The sequence below is a fragment of the Callospermophilus lateralis genome, chromosome 8 (genome assembly GCF_048772815.1).
Source record: "Callospermophilus lateralis isolate mCalLat2 chromosome 8, mCalLat2.hap1, whole genome shotgun sequence".
Lineage (NCBI taxonomy): Eukaryota > Metazoa > Chordata > Mammalia > Rodentia > Sciuridae > Callospermophilus > Callospermophilus lateralis.
The window spans coordinates 50,194,801-50,218,167 of record NC_135312.1 but is presented as its reverse complement, the minus strand read 5'-3'; positions in this window follow the sequence as shown (position 1 = coordinate 50,218,167).

Genomic DNA, 23,367 nt, shown 5'->3' with positions numbered 1-23,367 from the left:
CATCAATTTGCAGTCCTACCACCAATGTATGAGTGTACCTTTTTCCCTACATCCTTGTCAGCACTTATTATTGCTTGTATTCTTGATAATTGCCATTCTGACTGGAGTGGGATAAAATCTTAGACTATTTTTGATTTGTATTTTTCTAATTACTGGAGGTTTTGAACATTTTTTCATCTTTGATGATCAGTTGTATTTTTTCTTCTGTGAAGTGTCTGCTTAGTTCCTTAGCCCAAATTTATTGATTGGGTTATTTGTCTTTTTCTTGTTAAGTCTTTGAATTCTTTATATATCCTGAATATTAGTGCCTGAGGTGCCTGTGATAAAGATGCCATTCAACAGATGAATGGAAAAAGAAAAAAATATACATATAAATATGCAATGGAATATTACTCATCCTTAAAGAAGAATAAAATTATGACATTTGCAGTTAAATGGATGAAGCTAGGAAATATCATGCTAAGCAAAGTTAGCCAAAACCATAAAACCAAAAGCTGATTGTTTCCTCTGATAAGCAGATGCTGATCCATAATGGTAGTGGAGGTAAGGAAGAATGAAAGAACTTCGGATTGGGCAGAGGGGAGTGAAGGGAGGGGAGGGGTTTGGAGGTGGAAAAGACAGTGGAATGAGATGGACATCATTAACCTATATTACCCTATATGCACATATGATTACACAACCAGCATGACTCTGCTCCATGTACAGCCAGAGGAATGAAAAGTTGTGTTCCATTTGTGTACAATGTGTCAAAATTCATTCTGCTGTCATGTACAACTAATTAGAACAAATAAGGAACGAAAAAAATATATAAAATATTAAATTAAAAATGCAAAATAAAAGTTCTTTTCAAGGTTCTTTTAAAAAATATAAAATGAAAGAAATGATACTCAAATAGATAAAGGAAGTTAGTTGGTGATCAATAAGGGAAAATACCTTAACTTGAGATAAGACATTCATTCTAAGATATTTCAGAAAATCACTACTATGGAATATAATGTTAGAAGAATATGATATAATAGGATTTTTGTAAGGGTAGATATCTACCATGCAGGGATTTGTATGCTATTCAAAGTTTGTATTTATTCTAAGTATAATAGGAAAAAAATAAAAACTTTAAGCTGGTGTGCTTAATGTAATTTTCTTCATTAAGTCATTCCTTTATTACTATATGTTAACTGGTTTAAGAATGAAAAAATGGCAATGGAGTTACCTAGGTATCTAGGCATAATGATGGCAGCTTAGGCTGGGTAGTGGCATTGAACCAGGAACAAGCAGATGAATTACAGATGTCATTGGAAGGTAGAAAGGACAGGACTTGATAAATTTATTATAGGGTCTGAAAGAAAGGAAGGAATCAAGACTGTCTTCTAGTAATTAATTATCCATTAGCTGTAATTTTGCGGAATAATATTAACTTTTAACAGGATTAAATATACACACAGCCTTTTACATATATTTAAAAATATAATATGGCATATGCACATAATTGCCAAATTACTGCTAGTAGTAATGCATGTCTTCTTTGAGCCTGCACGGTATTGCCTGAGTAATCTAAAGAGAATAATAGTCTTTCTTTTACAAGTTTCTTAGAAGATGAATGAAAGATATTCTTTTTACTTCCCACGAACCAAATATTTCCATGTGTATTAAGAAAAAAATTAGTCTAGACTGGTTTTGGACTCTTTATTTTATTTTATTTTTTTCCTTTTGCAAAAATGATGTCATTTCTGATCCTTGAAACCTTGTAGAATTTTGTACTGGTGCTAAGGAAACTGTGGTACCTGTTAAAGATTTGGTGGGTGCTTCAGATTAGGAGTGTTTTCCAGAGCAATTAAGGCATTTAACGTATTTCACTAGTTTTATAAACACAGTGTGCTTCCAAACACTTGAAAACTATAAAGGTTAAAAAAAAAAAGAATCAGGCAACGTTGTAGAAAAGTGCATGCATCCACTTACAATCCCCTTGTCACTTGAATAGCACTCAATGTACTCAAAATTATAGCTATTACAGAAGAAATTGTAAGTTAAATATAGGGAAGTGTATAAACTATGTTTATCACCAGCATAGCTCTAAGCACTACCTATGTCAGTATGATACCATAAGCAAAAGTCACACAAACAATGACACCTGTGTCTCATTTAGTACTTTTTTCACTTTTTGTGTCATGAATATGAATTTAATCTTTTTAATAAATGTGTGATTTTTTTCCCTTTAATCTATGAGTACCTACTAAAGCATCTTTTAGTCCATATGATCAGAATATTGTTGAATGAGCCCAATACCGCTTCTTGTACTGGTGATACAAGATTGGTCAGATTGTACTGGTTGATATTTTCTGAGCTCTCTTTTTGTAAAATAGTAGTTTATACAGCTAGAAATTGCATTCTAATCTTCATTTTACCATCACCTGAGTTTCCAGAATTGGTTAAATTCCCCTTTAACTTAGATAGGGAACCTTCCCTCTTTATCTAATATTTTCTTAATGCTGGTAAGAGAAATAAGGATAATATGGGTAAAAACAACATAGCAAATATTAAAAGTACTCAAACTCTTTTATGCAATATTTTTTAATTCTCTTTCCCTTCAGTATTTCAGCAAAACTGTCAGAAAAGAATACAATCTTGTTGTTGATCTTCAATTTCATTATTTTTCTTATAAAAATGTTTTATTTACTTATTGATTACACCCTAATAACTCTTAAGATTGGAAGGAAATCTATTAAAATTATAATAGCATGTTAAAAACATTATCCAAAACTTGGAGAAAGAGACAAAAGAAGGTTGCATGTGCTTTTTTTAAAGGATTGTTTTTAAAAAATTTATTCTATTTTTTTTTCTTTTTAAATATTTTTTAAAATTTTTTTATCATTTTTTAAAAAATGAATTGAGCAAGAGATAAGATTCAATAATCTGAAATCCTGAAATGTGTTATCCTATTAATTGAATACTTTTCTTTAAACAGTAATATTTAGGTTGTCTTAACTTCAACTTTTTTGAATTTTTATTAATTATCCATTGGCTGTAATTTTGCAGAATAATGTTTACTTTTAACCTATTAAAATATACACACAGCCTTTTACATATATTTAAAAATATAATATGGCATATCCACATTTTTGTAGCAGGTGAATATTATCAGGAAAATGGCCTAAAGACTGGTTGCAGAGTAAAGAATAAATTGACCCTCATGTTATATAAATTGGAAAATTAGTTCTGCAATTCCAAGGAATTTACTGAAATTTGAGCAGTTAGTGATCAATAATAACCACGCATGAAAATGTACATAATGCTAGGAAGCTAGCAAACTAGGGGATATTTCAATCTGTTTCTTCTACTGATCCTTGGATACCTTTTTTTTAGTTATTTTATATGCCAAACTAAGGACTTTTCTAGTTAGCAAATCCTATACATAGAAAGATCGTCCATATTTTGCTTTGCAATGTATTCTCTGAAAGTTACCAGGTCTGGCATAAAAATAAACACTATTTGCTAACTGATAAGTCCCAATCTGTAAATATAGATTTTTAAATTTTCTAATACATTACTATAACTTGTGTAACATATAGCATAGACAGTTGAAGTATCACTTTTACAATCTATTGTTATTTTCAGAATACTCTGCCTCATTGAAATCATACTGGTACATCATAGAACATACAGGTTTAGCAGAAATTCTTAGACATTAGGAAACATTAGTTGTGAGAAGTTGTATATGCAGCTTAAGCTGTAAGCCTCAGATTTATTTATTTTTTATTATTAAAGTGATGATAATTTTACTTCTATCATTATTCAAGTTAGGGATTAAATAAAGAAATTTGTCGTGAAAAATCAAGGTGCTTGGTACATTTGCCATTTGAGTAAAATTGTCAAGGGTTTCTGAATCAGATTTTGCTGATAAGACACTCTTTATGACTAATATGGTTAAAATAAAACTAAGCCTTATCTTCAATGTCCTCTAAAAACAATATTAGACCATGTTTCCATGGGAATATTTGTGAGATTAAATTTTAATATCAACTCAAGAAATAATAGTGTTCATTTTTTGGAGGATCTGCTCTTGCTAGTTCTTAACAGTTAAAATTCAATCTATATCACATAGGGAAGAAAAATATGCTATGTGTTATTGTCATCTTTACATTATATGAGATAAAAATTTATAATGATAAAACTAGAAATTTTAAATATTAATGGAAAGCATTCTGTCAACTAAATGCAGCTGGAAAACATAGAAATGGGAAGTAATATAGAAAATATTCAGGTAATAAATTTTGCAATGAACCCTAGTTTTCTATGTTCTGATATGTTCTTAGAGCATCTTCCACCTACCAAAAAAATGTTTTTCTAGGATTATACTTATCGTTCCAATCATCCCAAATCAGTAAGACTGATTCAATAATATTAATAATATTAAGTAATTATTAAAAAGTATGATTCTTTATTGGACTGTATTAATATAATATTTTTGGTATATAAGCTATGATAAAGACATAAAATTTGATATTTCAATATGGTTTGTATTGACGACAGAAATCTTAGTAATGTTTGATATTTAGTTTGTATTTTATATGAATTTAAGTTACATCTGTCATAACTGGGCATTTTAATAAAATTTCCTTATATGAAACTTGAGAGAGGAAATAAAAAAATATAGCGATAACTCAGAGAAGGTAGATTCAATTAAGATAATATAAGAGAGACCATTAGCTCTAAATCAAACAGAAGCACTTTTTGTTCTTTAATAATTTTCACTTATATCTGGGTCTCAGGAGTTGTGAAACTCAATCTGGTCTCTAATATTGACTTTTAGTGTTAGGCAATTTTATCAACCTTTCTTTACATCAACTCTCAGATTCTTAGTCCAACATCAGCTCTCAACTGTTTTATTAAATTGATTTGAGAAAGAACATGGTATTTTAAAACAGCAAGTTATTACAAAGAAGTTATAATTGGTTTCATATATGTTTTTGTATTTTACAGGGTGATATGAATTTGATTTACTTCAAGGTACTGAAACAACTCTTATACAGAGTGGAGAAAGTCTGATTTCCTTCTCTTGCACAATTCTATGACCCATATACTTGAGCTGATACCAGTCAAAACAGTCACCCATGAAGATCTTTTCTTTTTCAAAACTTTCCTAAAGAAGTTAAATAGTAATGGCATTAAATATTCAGATGTCAAGGGGATTCTTATGGACATGTAGGGAATGAATTGAGCAAGAGATAAGATTCAATAATCTGAAATCCTGAAATGTGTTGTTCTATTAATTGAATACTTTTCTTTAAACAGTAATATTTAGGTTGTCTTAACTTCAACCTTTTTGAATAAAAATATTTTGTGCACAAAGAAAATTACTAAGTGTTTTTTGATGACAAGTTATCAAGAACAACAATTCTTCTATTATAATAAAACAAATACTACAAAGCTGTTAGTTATTATGAAAGCTAATAGTCTACCAGCTATGCTACTGAAGTTCTTTTGACAGTTTCCTAAATAGCTTTTTTATTTCTGTGTTTAGATTTAGCCTTCATTTCACAATGGTCTTCACTAGCAGCTTATTTTCAATTATAAGTTGATATTTTGTTAATTTAATAATTTAGTGCATTCAAAATGTATTTATTGAATCATTAGTATGTAAAAGATAATGTTTATTCCCTGGAATGTGTTGAAAGTTTCTATGGGTTCTCTTAGTAAAGGGCTTACTTTGGTAACCAAGTGTTTTGAGGATTAGAAAACAAGTCAGTTCTATTTTCTTGAAAAAGAGAAATCACACAGGTAGTTTTTACATAAAATGCATTTTTTATGATTTTTCACATTATATTGGTATGAATGGTTTGATAATTAAATTAGAAATTAATATATTAATTCAGTTGTTCTCAAAGTAACACTAAGAAACCTCAAAGATCATCTCAATGTCATGAAGTTATACCCTTAAGTATGTTTCTTTCTACTATAGCACATAAAATAATGGGAAGAACATTATAATTGTTGAGATTACAAGTTGAATTAGCCTGGTCTTGCAACTAAGTCTTCAAGAACATACCACTTTTCACATTTTAATTCAATAACAAAGATTTTACAACTGTTTTAATTAATATTTTAAATTACTTTCCAACTCAATATTTAGAAAAGAATAAATTTTCTTCATACATTTCAATTTTAAAATGACAACAAAGTAATTGGAGAAGCAAATATGACAATTCAGCTATCTTAAGTCATACCTTAAAGATATTTGCTAAAAGTAAAATTATGTCATATTTCTCTGTAAGTTATTTTGATCTAAAAGACATAATAAATATGGCCTTAATTTTACATGTGCAGGAAAAATTATTTTCTTTTTAAAATGAATGACTACATATTTTTTATTTCTAAAACCTGAATAGGAGTAGCTATTTCCCACAAAATCAAAAGCTCTTTGGAGCTCTAAATGATTTTAAGGTCTTATTATCCTGACTATATGAAACTATTTAATTGGTAAGAAAAAAATGATGTCTCCTTCTTTCTTAAATTTGAATCAACGAACTGTTGTCTGCTTGCCACCAATTTTCTTTCCTAGACATTTGCCTTTACTTTATCAGTGATGTAAAATGATACTGATTTTAAAAAAAATTTCAAGAATTTCTCTGTGACATGTGACTATTACAATTATTCACTCAGTAAGTATTTCTATCCCTTGTCTACCATGTGTCAGGCTGTGTGCCAGGAGCTAACACTTGCAGTAAAGCTAATCTGGTGCACTTTCAGCTCTCCCTGTGATACTTTTTTTTGTTTTGTTTTGTGTTTTTTTTTTTGTTTGTTTGTTTACATTTTTATTGTTCGTTTGTTTCCTGTGATTCTTGTCAAGTTGTGGTCTGTGTTTCTGTTTGTCTCTCCCTTAGATACTCATTCACTAGAGAACCTTATGTCAACTGACTGAGTGTCAAGGAGCGGATATGCAATAGTTGATCTTATCAAGAAAACTCGATCACAGAATTTAAAAAAAGATTTCTCATTACCACTTAAGTTTAAAAAATAACATTTGTATCTCTAGGTATGAAATAATATATCTGAGTTTGCACCATGCAGGAATGAAGGGAGAGGTTAGAGTGATGCTGCCGCAAGCCAAGGACTGCTGATGGCCACCAGATGCTCTCTAAGGGAGTCTCTGGAGAGAATGCCGCCCCACTGATAACTTTATTTTTACATAGTGAAATTGGCTTTCACTCTAGGTTCTAGAACTGCAAATCTGTGTGTTTCTCTAATTATTATTAGAGAATTATTAGAGCATCCATGGAAAACAGTATAAATATGGCTAAATAAAATTATTTATGCTAGACAAAGAGCCAAAAAAACACATATTTTAATATACAGAAAACAGATTTTCAGTTAGGAAATGGTAATGTAAAACTGGGTCAGATATAAACACTATTGATTTTTCTTTTGGGTACTGGGGGGCACCCAAACACTGAGCCACATCCCCAGCCCTATTTTGTATTTTGTTTAGAGACAGAGTCTCACTGTGTTGCTTAGTGCTCATTTTTTGCTGATGCTGGATTTGAACTATGATCCTCTTGTCTTAGCCTATAATTCAAATTTTCTAAAGTTGGGAAATTTCTTTTGAGATATATTTGAAGTAATTTTTTCTAAGAGTACCTCTGATGTAAAATTGTAATTCTAATAAAAATTCTATATTTTCAAATGTGTTAAAAAACTTAATTTCATGCATATAAACCTATTATTTTTCTGAACTTTTTAAATGAATGAAAATGACACTATTGTATGTTCTTTTCTACTTTTCTGTAGTTTAATTATGTTTTCATGGAACTGATAATATATTTGAATGTGCATTAAAAAATCAGTGTTCCTTGTTAGTTATTACAAGACATCTAATCCTTTGGGTTTCACATTCTATGTTATAATTAAATTATTTGGTTGTATCAATTATTATTATTTGGTTATATAGCATGTGAGGCACTAGGTTCGATCAGCAGCACCACATAAAAATAAATAAATAAAATAAAAATATTGTGTCCATTCCCAACTAAAAAAATTTTAAAAAAATCTGTAAACATATGTTCATCATAGAATTATATATAGTAGCTGGAAAGGAGGTACAAACCAAATACACATCAACTGATGAGTGAATAAAAATATACACAATGAAATATTATTTGATGATAAAGATGAATAAAATACAGATGCACAATACAGAATGTTCTATCCTTGAAAAAATGATTCTAAATGAAAGGAGCTAGTCACAAAAGGCCACCTATTATATGATTCCATTTGTATGCTATATCTAAGCTAGGTAAATCAGCTAAGACAAACTTGATTAATGGTTGTCAGGGGCTGGGATACAGTAGAATGGCATGTAATTGCTAATGGGTATAGGGTATCTCTTTGGAGTGATGAAACTGTTCTTACATTAGGTAGTGTGTTGATGCATACATAACCCTGTGAGCTTACCAAAACCCTCTGATTTTTACACTTTGAAAGTGTGAATCATGTGGCAATTGTAGTTCAGTAAATTTGTTATTTAAAAAATGGTTTAGCAGTCAAAAATTTTATTACTGGAGTCTTACTGATGAAGTCAGTTCCTAGGCTGACATAATGGATAGTTGGGCTTGATTTTTTTTTCTAGTAGGTATAGCATATCTGGTCTAATGACTAGATCCTTGATCACTTTGAGTTGAGTTTCCTACAAGATGAAATTTTCGGATTTAATCTCATTTTGCTATATATGGATTTCCAGTTTTCCCAGCACCATTATTTAAGAGGCTATCTTTTCTTCAATATGTGTTTATGGTGCCTTTTTCTAGTATGAGATAACTGTACTTGTGTGTATGTCTCTGTGCCTTCTATTTTGTTGCATTGGTCTTCATGTTTGTTTTTGTGCCAATATCATGATATTTTTCTTTCTCTTTTCTTTTTTTTTTTTTAACCATAGCTTTGTAGTATAATTTAAGATCTGGTATTGTGATGCCTCCTGACTCACTTTTCTTGCTAAGGATTGCTTTGGTTATTCTGGGCCTCTTATTTTTCCAAATGAATTTAATGACTGCTTTTTCTATTTCTATGAAGAACATCACTGGGATTTTAGTAGGGATTGCACTAAATCTGTATAGCATTTTGGGTAGTATGGCCATTTTGACAATATTAATGCTTATCCAATAACACTGGGGAAATTTCCGTCTTCTAAGGTCTTCTTCAATTTCTTTCTTTAGTGTTCTGTATTTTTCTTTTGTTAGATTAATTCCCAAGTATTTTATTTTATTTTTGGAGGCTATTGTGAATGGGGTAAATTTCCTGATTTTTTCAACTGATTTTTCTTTGGTGTATAGGAATGCAATTGATTTATGGGCGTTAATTTTATACCCTGGTACTTTGCTGAATTCACTCATAAGTCCTAGAAACTTTCTGGTGGATTTGAATCTTCTAAATATAGAATCATCTCATGGGCAAATATGGTTAGTTTTAGCTCTTTTTTTTCTATTTGTATTTATTTAATGTCTTTCTTTTGTTTAATTGCTCTAACATTGATGTTTATAGTAGCTTAATCCACAGTAGCCAAGCTATAGCTCCAACCTCAATGCCCTTCAACAGGTAAATTGATAAAGAAAATGTGATTTTATATATATATATATATATATATATATATATATATATATATATACACACACACACACACACACAGTGAAATATTACTCAGCCATAATGAAGAATGCAATAGTGGCATTTTTTGGAGAATAGGTGGAACTGGAGACTATCATGATAAGTGAAATAAGCCAATTCCCAAAAATCCAAAGACCAAATTTTCTCTATGATATATCATGTTAACCCACAATATGACAGGTTGGGGAGGAAAAGAATAGCAATCCATTGGATTAGACAAAGGATAATGAAAAGAAGAAAGTGAGGAGAGAAATAGTAAAGACAGTAGAATCAATCAGACATAACTTTCATATTCCTTTATATGAATACATGACCAAGGTAATTCCACATCATATATAAACACAAGAATAGGATCCTAATTACAATAAATTATACCCCATCTAAGCATAATATGTCAAAATACACTCTACTGACTCTAAGAAGAAAAAATAAAAAATTATTAGTGGATTTAGTTTTTCCTCCTTAAAAAATTCAATGGAAAAGCTTTCAAAATTATTTATCATTGTAATGTTGGGTTCACTTAGTTTGATTCTGTGATTGAAATGATCTTAAATGTCTCTATAATTTGAAAAGACTGTCATAAATTTCTTTGAGTGATGAGTTAAGTGGAAAGAAACCAAAGTCCTAATTCCTTGAGATATTTTCTTCTGTTTTAGAGTGAAGTATTGAGAAAAACAGAGTTAGAGTTACTAGCATAATGTAGTTATTAGCATTGCCCATATTCAATAACACATTAGGAAACTGAGGCACAGAGAATTTAAATAGAAATATACCTAGCAAATAATTAAACCACAATTGCAACCCTTGATAGGAAAGTTTAATGAATTTTTAGCTTATAAATAGTTAATGTTTTTAAATTATTTTATATTTATTATGGTAATTATTATATTAGCTAATACATATGTAATACTTGAATGGCTGGAACTATTTTAAGAATTTCATGTTTATCCAATCATTAGACCTCATATAACAACTCTGTGGAATAGAGTATATTATTATGTTCTAATTTCCATTACTGATAAAAAATAAACAAAACTAAAGCACAAAGAGATTAGGTAAATTGATTATAAGTAATAGGAATAGAATATACACCCAAACATCCTGACTCCAGACCACTGAGCTGCCCTCCAGCATTGAGAATCCTACCTTTCTCTCAGGCACTCGATACCTTTTTCTTAAATGAACTGAATAAATATACAAACCATCTTTCTATGTCCATTAAGTTTCCTACTTTTTGTCAAAATCAATTTCAGGATTTAGAATTAAGTATGGGAGTAGATGATCCACTAAGATTTTTAAGAGTGTTTCATTTTCATATGGTTGATGAGGCATTGAAGTCTGGGTACAATGTGAGAAATTCATGCTACATTTTAATATGCCCAAGGCTCTGAGAGCTTATCCCTGCAATAAAGAAGCTTACTTATCTTTTTTCAACCTAAACTTATTTGACCACAGAATCCTTGGTGGAAGGCAGTGAAATCTTTTAATACCCAACAGAAGCAAATTTTTCCAGAACACAAAACAAATGTTAGTATTACCAAGATGAAAGTAATTCTCACATTTTTCATCATAGACACTATTTACTAATAGGAATATTTAACCTTCATTAAGTACCCATTTCCTGATTCTGTGAGTTATTTATATATTTGTTTCTAAATATACAAATATTGATTATACTATCCCAAATAATTGTGTTTTCATACTCTAACCAGTTGTCACATGGAAGTGGTTAGAATTTTAATGTTCATCCATCCTTAATAAGTGAAAGAGATACATTCAAGAATAAAAAAAAAATACTACGTTGCTAATCTTCAGAGTACACTGGGTACTCTGGATGAAAATCCATAGTGTTTCCTTGAAACCAGAGGGTCAATGTACCTCTCAAAATACTTACACTAGAAAGGGATTGAAAGATTTGGGAAACACACATCTATCTTGCATATGTCACTTAATTTTTTTGTTAGAAAAATCTAGTTTAAATTATTCAATATTCATGTTTTCTGTCTACTACCATTTATTCTGTTTCAAAAGTTTAAAATAAACTATAAAATATAAATATTGATATGTTTACATCACTATTGTATGCTGATTTTTAGTCATTTGTGTACCTACCAAGGGGTGGGATAACTTGGTCAAATGGTGGCTCAATTCCAAATTTTCTGAGGAATCTTCATACTGCTTTCCAGTGTGGTTGCACCAATTTGCAGTCCCACCAGAAATGAACCTTTTCCCCACATGCTTGTCAATATTTATTGTTACTTGTATTCTTGATAATTGCTATTCTGAGCAGCTCAGTTCACAATAGCTAAACTATGGAACTAGCCTAGGTGCCCTTCAAGAGATGAATGGATAAAGAATATTTGATGCACATACACAATGGAATATTACTTAACCATAAAGAGAAATGAAATTATGGCATTTGCTGGTAAATGGATGGAACTGGAGTCTATCATGCTAAGTGAAATAAGCCAATCCCAGAAAACCAGAGGCCAAATGTTCTCTCTGATATGCAGATGCTAACTCACAATAAGGGGCTAGTTAGGGAAAAATAGAAGTACTTTGAATTAGACAAAGGGTAATGAAGGCATTCAAGGGGGATTGGGTGTAGGCAAGTTAGTAGAATGAATCAGACATTACTTTCAATATGCATATATGACCAATGTAATTCCATATCATGTACAACCAGAAGAATGTGAAGTTGTACACCATATATGTATAATATGTCAAAATGCATTCTACTTTCACATGTTAAAATGCTATAAAATATATTTTTGAACTTAAATTATATTGTAAAATGTCAAAAATATGTAATTTGTACTTTATGTACTTACTTTCAGATTCTATTTATTCTTCATGACTCCATTCAAGTGCACAAAACTTCTCTAGAACATTTTTATGTTTTCTGAGTTCAAAATAAAATCTCCCTATAACTCTATTGTAATGTACTTATGAGAGACATCATTTTAATACTACATTTAATTTATTTATGTTCATATTTATTTTTCTCTGGTCAATTGTAAGCTCCTCCAGGGAAGGATCCATGTGCCATCTAGCTTTTTAGCCCCCAAAGTGCCTGTACGCCATGAACAGAACACATATTTAAAAAATGAATCCATTATGAATGAGTAACATTGATGGTTATGGTGAAAAAAATGCTTCTATATCACCTTTAAAATGAATGTATTTCATTATTTCCTCTGAATAATAAAAAGAAATTTTCCAATGTTAGAAGTATATTCTCTACAACCAGCTTTAATCACAACAGATTTATGCACTGAGCTGAGTAGTAAATCCCTTTTAGTATTGATCCTGTTTAGAATAGTGAGTGACTTAGGACAATTTCAATCTTGTAAAGTAGAACATTTAGCAATGGTATGTCAGAAAGGCCTATGCTCTATTAGAAATAGCAACAGATTTATTCCAGCATTTATCTGGTTTATGCAGAATTGCTAGTCTCTTTTGTCCCATATATGACAATGTAATATGTCTCAACATGCTTAGGTTTATATCTAGATGAAAACTTCTGAAGTCAATTTTCAGATTGTTAAGAGAAGTTAGTGAGTGTCCTGATGAATGGTTAGAATACCATAGTACTGTCTCAAAAAATGTTCTTTTTTTAACATCAGCAAGTTTTAAAAATGAGAAATGAATCTCTTAGAAATGAGTAGGTTCAGAAATAAACTCAGTGCAGCAGATTATGCCAGGCCTACTTATGTGGCTCCAATTCTCTTACAATTAAATCATTTCTTCAAAAATAAACAATCAGATTGATATAAATTTAACTGGAATAAACTTAATTTTTAATGTTTATTTGGTGACTCATGTTCTAGACACTATCCTGAGTAACTAATCTCATTTAACTTTTGCAGTATTCTGCAAGAAAAGTAACAGAGCTATTTAGAAGTGAAGAGAGTGAATCCTAACATGGTGAACACTAGCCCAAATGGTAAAGTGGACAAAGTAGAATTTAGACCTAATCCCCTGCTAATAATATAACCTCATATTCAAATACTTATAAAAAATTTTTTTAGTTATAAATGGATACAATACCTTTATTTTATTTATTTTATTTTTATGTGGTGCCAAGGATTGAACCCAGTGCATCACTCATGCCAGGCAAACATTCGACTGCTGAGCCACAACCCCAGCCCCACATTCAAATACTTTTTTAACAACAAATATTGATTGGTTTATTTTTGCCATAAACATAATTTTGAAATAATACACTTTGGTGGGAATGACCAATGCAAATTAATGATTTTATAGTCTCTTTCTATAAGTTTTCTGTTTTTGTAGTCTATTAAATATATTTTCAAGATTCTGAGAATATATTTAATAAGTAGTGTTGAGATTTCCTTTCATTTGTTTTCTTGTTCCCAGTAGATGTTTTCTTAAGGGTTTAACAATAACATTGTCTATGTAAATTTGATGATTTAAGAAGAAGAGTGATGCCAGTCTAAAGATGATACTAATTCCTTCAGCAAATATGTATTAGAAAATATTGTATCAGCCATTCCTCCTAGGAACTGAAAATACCAATATGAATTCTATCACTAAAGACTTTACAAGCTGCTGAGAGCCATAGCCAAGTAGGAATGACGCATGGCAATGTTGCTTAGAGGGAGGACTCTCCATTGTGGAATGGGCTTGCCTTGGACCCAGGTCATTTGCAGTGACATTGCATGAATATTTGAGAGTTTTCCTTTGAAAGGTGACCCTGCTCAGGAATTAGGGTGGCTCCAGGTTTAGGGTGGATCCTGCTGGATTAGGGTGGCTCCGGGTTTAGGGTGGCTCCGGGTTTAGGGTGGATCCTGCTGGGAATAGGGCGTATCCTGCTGCCTCAGGTGCCCGCTCCTGGAGTTCCCGTGGCGTTCTCGTGGGATTCTGAGAGAAGTGGCGCGGAGCCTGGTGGAGGCAGTGTATTTTCCCAGAACGTGCATGTAGAGTGCTGGGGAGAGTTCAGGAATAAAGAGTTGCTGTTTGAATCTACAAGGCTTTTGTGGTGGCTCGGTTATTTTGTGCCCAGCCAGACTGCAGCAACAAGCCAATGGGAGGAAGAACAGATATTGACAAAACAGCAATTGAACACTGAATAATAAGAGTTGTAAGACTGTGTTTTTAACTATCATAATTGGTGAGTCCAAGGGTATTCTGGATTAAAACAAAATGAAGTGCTTGCAATAGAAAAATAGCAACAACAAAACCAACATAGTTTATTTCATAGTAAAGTCAGAATCTGGGGTCAGACAGATCTCTTTCAAACTGGATTTTTAATGTCACACAATTTACTTCATATTTGTAAACATTAGCTTACTCATCTTTCAAAGGATGATGATAAACTGAACTCATAAGCCTGGGTGATTTAAATGAAGTCATGCTAGTGTCTGAAATGTGATTAGCAGACAGTAAAACTTGGTAAATAGTCATACTTCATTTCTCTTTTTGGAGAACTGAAATGCCCATTGTGATCTGAGAAGTGAATCCTGAAATAAGATATCTTAAATTTGTTTAACCCAGACTCATTGGACAATTTTATAATTTTACCTGTAATATTTATTAGTCATATGCATAGTTACTGTTCTAGTCAGCTTTTGCCACTGTAATGAAAAGAGCTGATGAGAAACTAGAGGAGGAAAAGTTTATTTGGCATTTATTGTTTCAGAGATCTTAGTCCATAGATGGCTGACTTCATTGCTCTAGGCTCAAGATGAGGCAGAACATCTAGGTGGAAGGGTATGTAGAAGAAAACCAGGTCAGGATGTGGCACTCAGAAAGTAGAGAGAGAGGGCTCTGCTCACCAGGGACAAAATATAAACCCCAAAGGCACATCCCCAGAGACTTGTCTACTCCAGCTACACCCCTTCTGACTACAGTTACCCCCCAGTTAATCCATTTCAGTTGATTAATGCACTGTTTAGGTTAAGGCTCTAATAACTCAATCATTTCACCTTGGTAAATTCTTGAATAATCTAACTGATATGAGGGGAACACATCATATCAAAGCCATAAAAGTAACTATATGAAAGAAGAGGTTTCGGAAAATTCCATTCTAAATATACAAATGCCTGAGTGAAAATAAGTGTCCTGACTGTATAAATGTAGTTATATATTTATAATTTTCATAAATATCAGTATAATTTAATTTTCATTTTTAAAAATATTTTGCCATGTATATATATCAACGTAGTGATCAAGAAACGAAGCTCTAGGGATAGAAAGTTCTGAATTGAGTTGCTGGTGATCGTTGTTACTAATTGTAGGATTTTGTGGAATATATCAAGTCTGTCAGCCTAGAGATCCTCAATTGTATGACTAGAGAAATAATATCTATTTCTGTGCAGTAGTTCTGAAGGATAAACAAATTAATGAAAGAACCGTAATTACATAAACTCGACATGCGAGCTTTCTAAAATAATTACCGCAACTATTACTATTTATTCATAACTATTATATTTACTTTCTAAGTAACATATGTCCTATTAACAAACTATTAATACTTTTAGTTTAGTGTACCATCACTTCCTGTGATATTTCTTCTTTATGTGTATATTCAAGCTAAAGAACTTATTTAGAGGGTTGAGATTATAGCTCAGTGGTAGGGTGCTGGCCTCACATGCATGAGGCACTGGGTTCAATCCTCAGTACCACATACAAATAAATAAATAAAATAGAGATATTGTGTCCATCTCAGCTAAAAAAAAAACAACTTTATTTTTAAAAAAGAACCTATTTGGAGATATTTGCATTTAACTATGGAACAGAATGCAGAATGTCATTTACCTCAACTATTCTCTCTGTGCACATTTACAGACCCTTCCCTGTTTTGTGTTGTTTTAAGTGAAAAGGAATGAGTGAGCTTTGCCCAGGATGGTTTTTCATAGCATGGAGCTAACATCTGCTGATTTGTATAATCTGGGCCGGTATGAAAGAGTTTGTTATTTTCAGTAAAACAGGCATCTCTAGAACATTTTTTCCTTCTATAATTAAATCAACCAAATATCACCTTTACACTAAAGTTAAGTCTCCTCTCCCCTCCCTTTTAAGCAATCCATAGGAGTTTCTTTGTTAATGTTAACTATTAATGTTAATTAAGGAAAATCCTAAGTGTTAACACTACTCTCCTTCCTATGTAAGGATGATGTTACAGAATACAATTAGTGTGGTGTGTACACATTGCAGATTATGTTTTCCTCCAATTGTGTGGGTGGTCTTGTGCTGATCTGGCAAGAATCTTGCTCAGTTTATTTCCTTTGTCAGCAAGGGCTCCTACAATGCACACAGTTTATAGAAATTAAGGGTAATGTATGGTCAGAAAATAGGACAAAGCAGAGCGACATCAAAGCCTTTGCCACTGTACCCCTGGCACATTTCCTTAACACTGGAGCTAACGAAGAGAAGATCATTTTAATAAAAAGAGCCAGCTGCTTCTAAATGGGAAGTCAGTGACACCTGCTCTCCTGCCCAGTCAATCGGCTCTTTCAACTGGCCATTGATTGAACATGTTTATGGAATCCTTTTAGGAAATTAAGATGGAGGAAATGATAAAATTCTTTTGCATACGAAAACAGTATATATATATAGAGGATATATATTTTGTGACTTCAAAATTACTGAATTTAAACTGATCTGGAGCTTCCTAAATCTGAGAAAATGTATTTAAGTATTTGAGGGAGCAAAAGAATTTTTCGTTAAACTCTTAAGAAGGCTACCTTTGTGCTAGAGAGAGAACAAAACAAAACATGATGAAAATAGTATCAGGATTCCTTGGCTCTGTTTTCAAACCAAGCGAGTGAGGCCCAATATGCTGTTAATAAAGCAATTAAGTTATAGAATACTTTCCTTTCCCACACAGTAACATTTAAGTAAACATTTCTATGGAAAATATTTTCACAAGTGTTGTTTTCTTTCCCACTAATCTTCAAGGACATTTGTTGTAAAAACTGTGTTGATTTGCGTTATTTTCCTTAGAAAAATATCTGAAATTCAACAGCTATTTTTAACATTTTGCTCTCAATTTATTGCCTTCTCAAGTGTCATTCAGAAGCAGGGCCTATGACTCATTTGACATTTAGCATACTCATTCAATCATAGAGTGACAATGAGTGAGGCAGATTTTTATTTCTATTTCAAAGACCTTTTCAATACTCTTTGATAAAGCAGGTTTAATGGGGAAAATGTGAAATTAGGACACCAGTGGAGTGTTCGGTGTTTTTTACTCATTTATTTAACATTGATTTACTGTACCCCTTTCATCTGCAACACATTAAATGAGGGAATATGGGGATAAACATGGACACATTGTCAACTTGCCCCACATAAATTTATAATATACTAGGAAGAATAAAAATAATAATAGTGCTGAGTGATATGTTAAGTGTTATAAATCAAATATAAATAAAATTTTTTGGAAGCACAGAGGAAAGTGAAAATCTTTTTTAGTTGTGAAAAATTAAGGCATGATTGGGAGGACATGCTATTACAATCTAGCTTGGAAGAACAGGTATGACTTTTTTTTTTTTCCCCCTTAGAGATATAAGACATGTCATCTCTCAAAAATCTCTAGAACAGAAAAAAAAAAAATCTACCAAAAGTTGTCTTCCAATTAAGAATCATTCTTTTTCATGTAGTCAAAATGGGTAGGAAATGCATCACAAAATGATGGAAGTGCCATAGACAGAAATATTAAATATATGTAATACACATAATGGCAGTGGGATGTGGAACAGGACCTGTGGTATACAACCTGTCTAACAACCAGCTCTCTGGTGAAAGAAAACCTGATTTGTCATACTTGCTGATTTTCTTGGTACAAATATTCCTACCATGGTAGATTTCAAACTACCATCACCACACATAGAAGAAAGAAGGAATGCCTGTAATTAGCTTTCTCTTTTATCCGCTGTCTTCAGGACTCCTCTGAACAGAATCCTGGGATCAGATTGGAAGTGCTTAAATTTCATTACTTTGGAGACTGTACTTAATGGAAATACATTAAAACTTATGAGCAGGTGAATGGTATGAGTATTATAAAAGTGTCCAGATTTTGAGTTGTGATTGTAGAAATGTGTTAAAGGAATATGTGGGTATAGAAGTTTTTAGAAGGCTAATAGACAGGAAAAAATGGCTGACTAGATATGTTCAATAAGAAAAAGAAAGATGTCAAAGGTGAACATTCTCGTTACCCTGTTATTGAAACATTCTTGTATTAATATATCTAATATTCTTTCTTTTCTTTTTTTCTGATTCAGTTCATTCCTGGAAACTGAATCATATTCTTTCTCATCAACTGTTTTTAATTCTGCTGAAGTCTTCAAATTCTGGAGGAGGTATATTAGTGGCATGCCACATGGACTTGACATTCTTAGAGGCTGGAGAGGAAACAGCAAATGATAACAGATGAGAAAATCAAGATTCATCTAGAAAATGGGGGAAACATATCTTTACCTAGTAGAGTCCCAAGGATTGTGTTAAAGAACTACCCATAAAAGCATTTTTGGGAATTGCCATGTAAATCTCTAACAATATCTAACAATATTACAAGACAAATAAGGAAGGGAGAGACTCTTGCTAATATTGGAAGAACAGGGTGGTAAAAACCAGAATTAATTGCATAATTTTATTTTATGTTATCAAAGATCCTTTGGTACTCTTCTCTATTAGAAAGCTGAGAAACCTGACTCTGAACATAAGTATTTCCACTATAGTCATGCCGGTTAGTACCAAAATTTGATTAGAATTAGATTGGGTAATTTACAATCAAATGTTCTGTTTTACTTTTCACTGCAACTATATAAGATAGCAAAGTAAAAGTGGAAGTAGTAAAATGGTTAAAAGTTTAAAAATCTAAAATACACAAAACAAAGACTAAGCAGGAGCAGTGGCACTGTGTCATTACTGTATACTGTGCCCTTTGCTTCTCATACTGCAATTACTTCAATAGTGTCATGGCTTCTGGCTCTGCCAGGTTCATGCTTGCAATTCACTCTTGCTATAATTTGGTAAGAATCAGCCTGTTAAGAAAAACGCCATCCCAACTAAATTATCTGCATTTTCTACATTATGATTTCCAAACTCATCTGTTATTTGAATCCCCCATCTTCATATTCACCATTTAGTTGAAGTGGTTGCAAGGTAATATCTTCATGTCTCAATATCATTCCTATATTTTTATCTGGATTCAAAACTATTTATTGAGCACCTACAATTCTAAACTATTGAGCACCTACTGTGTAAAAATAAAATATAAAATATTTTATATAAAAATAAAAATATTTTATTTTATTTTATTTTTACACAGTAGGTGCTCAATAAATAGTATTGTATTGACCCATTCTGAAATAAGTCCCTCAGTTTACATTAACAAATATCTCACATGAAGACCCAGGAATCCAAGGGGTCATGCATATTATAAACACTGTCGTAGCCTTAGGTTTGTTTTGTTTTTCTTAGCATTTCATTCTTGGCTTAACGAAATTCTGAACAAGGCAATAATATGCATTATTAGTACATAGAGCTCTAAGATTGACCATTAGTTCTCAATTTATTAGCAGATTTTGTGTAAACAGTCCATTAATTAAAAGAACTGTTGTAATTGCTTTTGCATTCACTATTTCCTGACTGTGCTAACTTGAATGAAAGACCTCAGTTAACCATACTTTTGTAGATTCTATGTCACTTTAGCATGGTGAGGAAGAGCACAAACTCTAGATTCAGACTACTGGAACTGAAATTGTTGCAGGACTTTAGACATTGTTTCTATTTAAAGTTTCAGTTCATTCATATAAAAATTAGGGATGATATTATTGGGGAATACCTATTCTAATATTTGTCTATATTTCAAATAATTGCAGATTAAGACCAGTTATCTACTTATTTATCAGGATATGATATACACTTATCAGGATAAAATGCCTAAACAAAATATTTTATTATATGAAAATCAAAACAAATAATATTTTAAATTATTTTTCTCAGAGTTCAAAATTAATTACAGAACAAGTTATATATTTTGGTGTTTTATTTACATGTTTTACAAAGTATATTAATCCCTAAGAAATGTGTTTACTTGATTGTATTAAAAAATGAAATAAAAATATCATGATTTTTGTAATCTCAAAATCAAAGTCAGTTTTTAACATGGAAGGCTGTTCAGGAACTTGGATTTTAAATATCCCTTTAGACGATATTTTAAAATAATCTTTTTTCAAAATACTGATCATCTTTCCCCATTCTCACTCCTGAGAAAATTTACAAAAAGAGAAAAACGATAAGTTATTGTAGCAAGAAACTGTGGACCAGTAAGTGGATTGTTAGATGAATCCAGGCAATTAGAGAACATTATTAAATTGTCTAGTACCAGTTATGTCAAAAGAATGCCTAACAGCAGTATAATGTTATAGGCCAGGGCAATATGGGCAATGACTAAAAAGACTCCATTTTACTGTGAGACTCCATGTCGTGTAAGAAATGCTTCTCCCATGAGAAAACTCTGCCTCTGCCATCCTGATCCTGCTTAGCACACCCGATCTGCATACTCATCAGCAGTTGCTTAGCATAGCATGTTTAGCAACACAAAATGGCAATTCTTCTACAATTTAAAATTGTTCTCTTTTTGGTTCCCATTTTTCTTGGACAATGTACCCTGTCAGAGAATGATTGTCTAGATCTTAGTAATCATTCTTTAACTTATACTCATCTAGGGTCATTTTGACCCACTTCCTCTTCTGTTTATGATTTTAGATCTCATGTTTCTTTGTGATCTTGAATCATAGCAAGTCGCTTATGATTAATATGGTTTTGGACCATAAAAAGTATACTCAAACCCCAGGAGTGGGTTGAAGGGTGCAGACTTGCAGCCTGCTCCTTGGCCCGCCAGCTGGTAGATCTGGACCGCCAATTGGTAAATAAAGATGGTTCCATCTTCAGCTTTAAGATCAACTGGGTGATTTATGGCAATCTCACCATAATAGTATATCTAGTATTTACCAAAATAAAAGTGTACGTGCTATCAAGGATGTGAAAACAAATTTTGGACTTCTGCGAGTACTTAATCTAGGACAGTCTCCCTAATTTCCATTTTGGCATTCCTGTGAGAGCCATTTGTTTTGGTCTGCAACTTGATTGTGGTTTTTATCTGGCAGGATGAGCTCCTGCAGCCATGAAGCTAACACACAGTGGACAGATAAAAGCAACAGAACAATATTGAGGCTGATTTACAGAGCACTTATCATTTATGTTCTTCATTCCAGCTCTGATTACCAGTGCTACTAATGTCACCATTTGTGAAGATTGGGGAGGGGGGTGTGTTACAAATATAAAATTCGTACCAGAAGCCTTCCAGGAAGGCTTTTAATGTTAAGGGGAAAAACAGTTATTAAAGTACCAAAATATTTCCTTTTTTCATTGACAGAATTAAAAAGCATTTTTAAGCTACTAGATTTTAACTTTCTACTTATTTATAATTATTTTAGAATATAATATTTTGCATTTCCTATAAAAAGTAATCCTGGCAATCAGGAGTTCAGGGAATAGCATCATAGTAGAAAAAGAATACCTGGGCATACCTACACAGTTTCTTTCCTAATCAATTATATATCATCTAAAGCATAACATTAAATTTGAATTTTAGGGAAATATTTGATTCATATCTGTATCTGCATGTAAAACTCAAATAAAGAGGTATTTGGTAAATACCACCCAATTTGAGGTGGCAAAAATCTTACCAATATTTTTTAGAAAATTCTGGAACATGAAAACAATGATTTGTCTAATTATTTGTTTCTTGAGAGTCCACTAGAAATGAGGAAAAGGTTTGAGAATCGGAATATTAGATCAATTGAAAAAGACACTAAATTAATAATTGTGAAAATTCTTTGTGAGTCCATAGTAACTCTCCTAAATGCAAAGTGGGTAAACATATTTGATGAAAGAATTATAATGTTAAAACATGCTTCTGTTTGTGGTCATCATTCTTTTAATTTTTATAGTTTCTATTTTTCTTTACCTCTTAGGGCTCCATTCCAAAAGACCAATTCTCTCTTGGTATTAAAGTCGTTCCTTGGCAGAAGCACAGGGCAGGGGAGCCCATTAGCATTCCTTTCCCTAACAGTGGTTAAGAGTACAGGCTGTGGAGCCAGACAGCCTGGATTTGAATTTCAACTCCACAACTTAATAGCTGAGTGATGATGTGTGGTAAGTTATTTAAACACCCTTTAAACATTACCTTTCTCTTTTGGGGAAAAAAATCTAGGAAAATGCTTTTCTCACAGAAGATCTAAGTGCTGAAGATACAATGTGAAAATGTAATGCAATGTATGTATGTGTATTTCCACACTAATTGCCATATAATAAAAGCTAGATGAATGAGTCCTTATTGTTATTTGTATTATTATAGTTCCCAAAATATAATGGTCAACATGCACCATGTGGGAAACAGCCAAGTGCCTTCTGAGTATCTTGGTAACATCTGAAAGAACAGGAGATGCCTGAGGGTGTGTCAATATCCTAGAGACCTATGGCTGTAATCTATTTTCTTCTCCTCTAGAGGCTTATGTTGTATGAATCTTTGAGGAATTCAGCCCCTTCACTTAAAGTCCAAAATTTTCTTAACAAATCATGGTTTTTGTAATTTTATTAAAGATTTTAAGGATCCTGTGTAGGAATTATATTAAAAATACTACTTATATCTTGTCTAGGCTCCATCCTTAAACCTTTGCC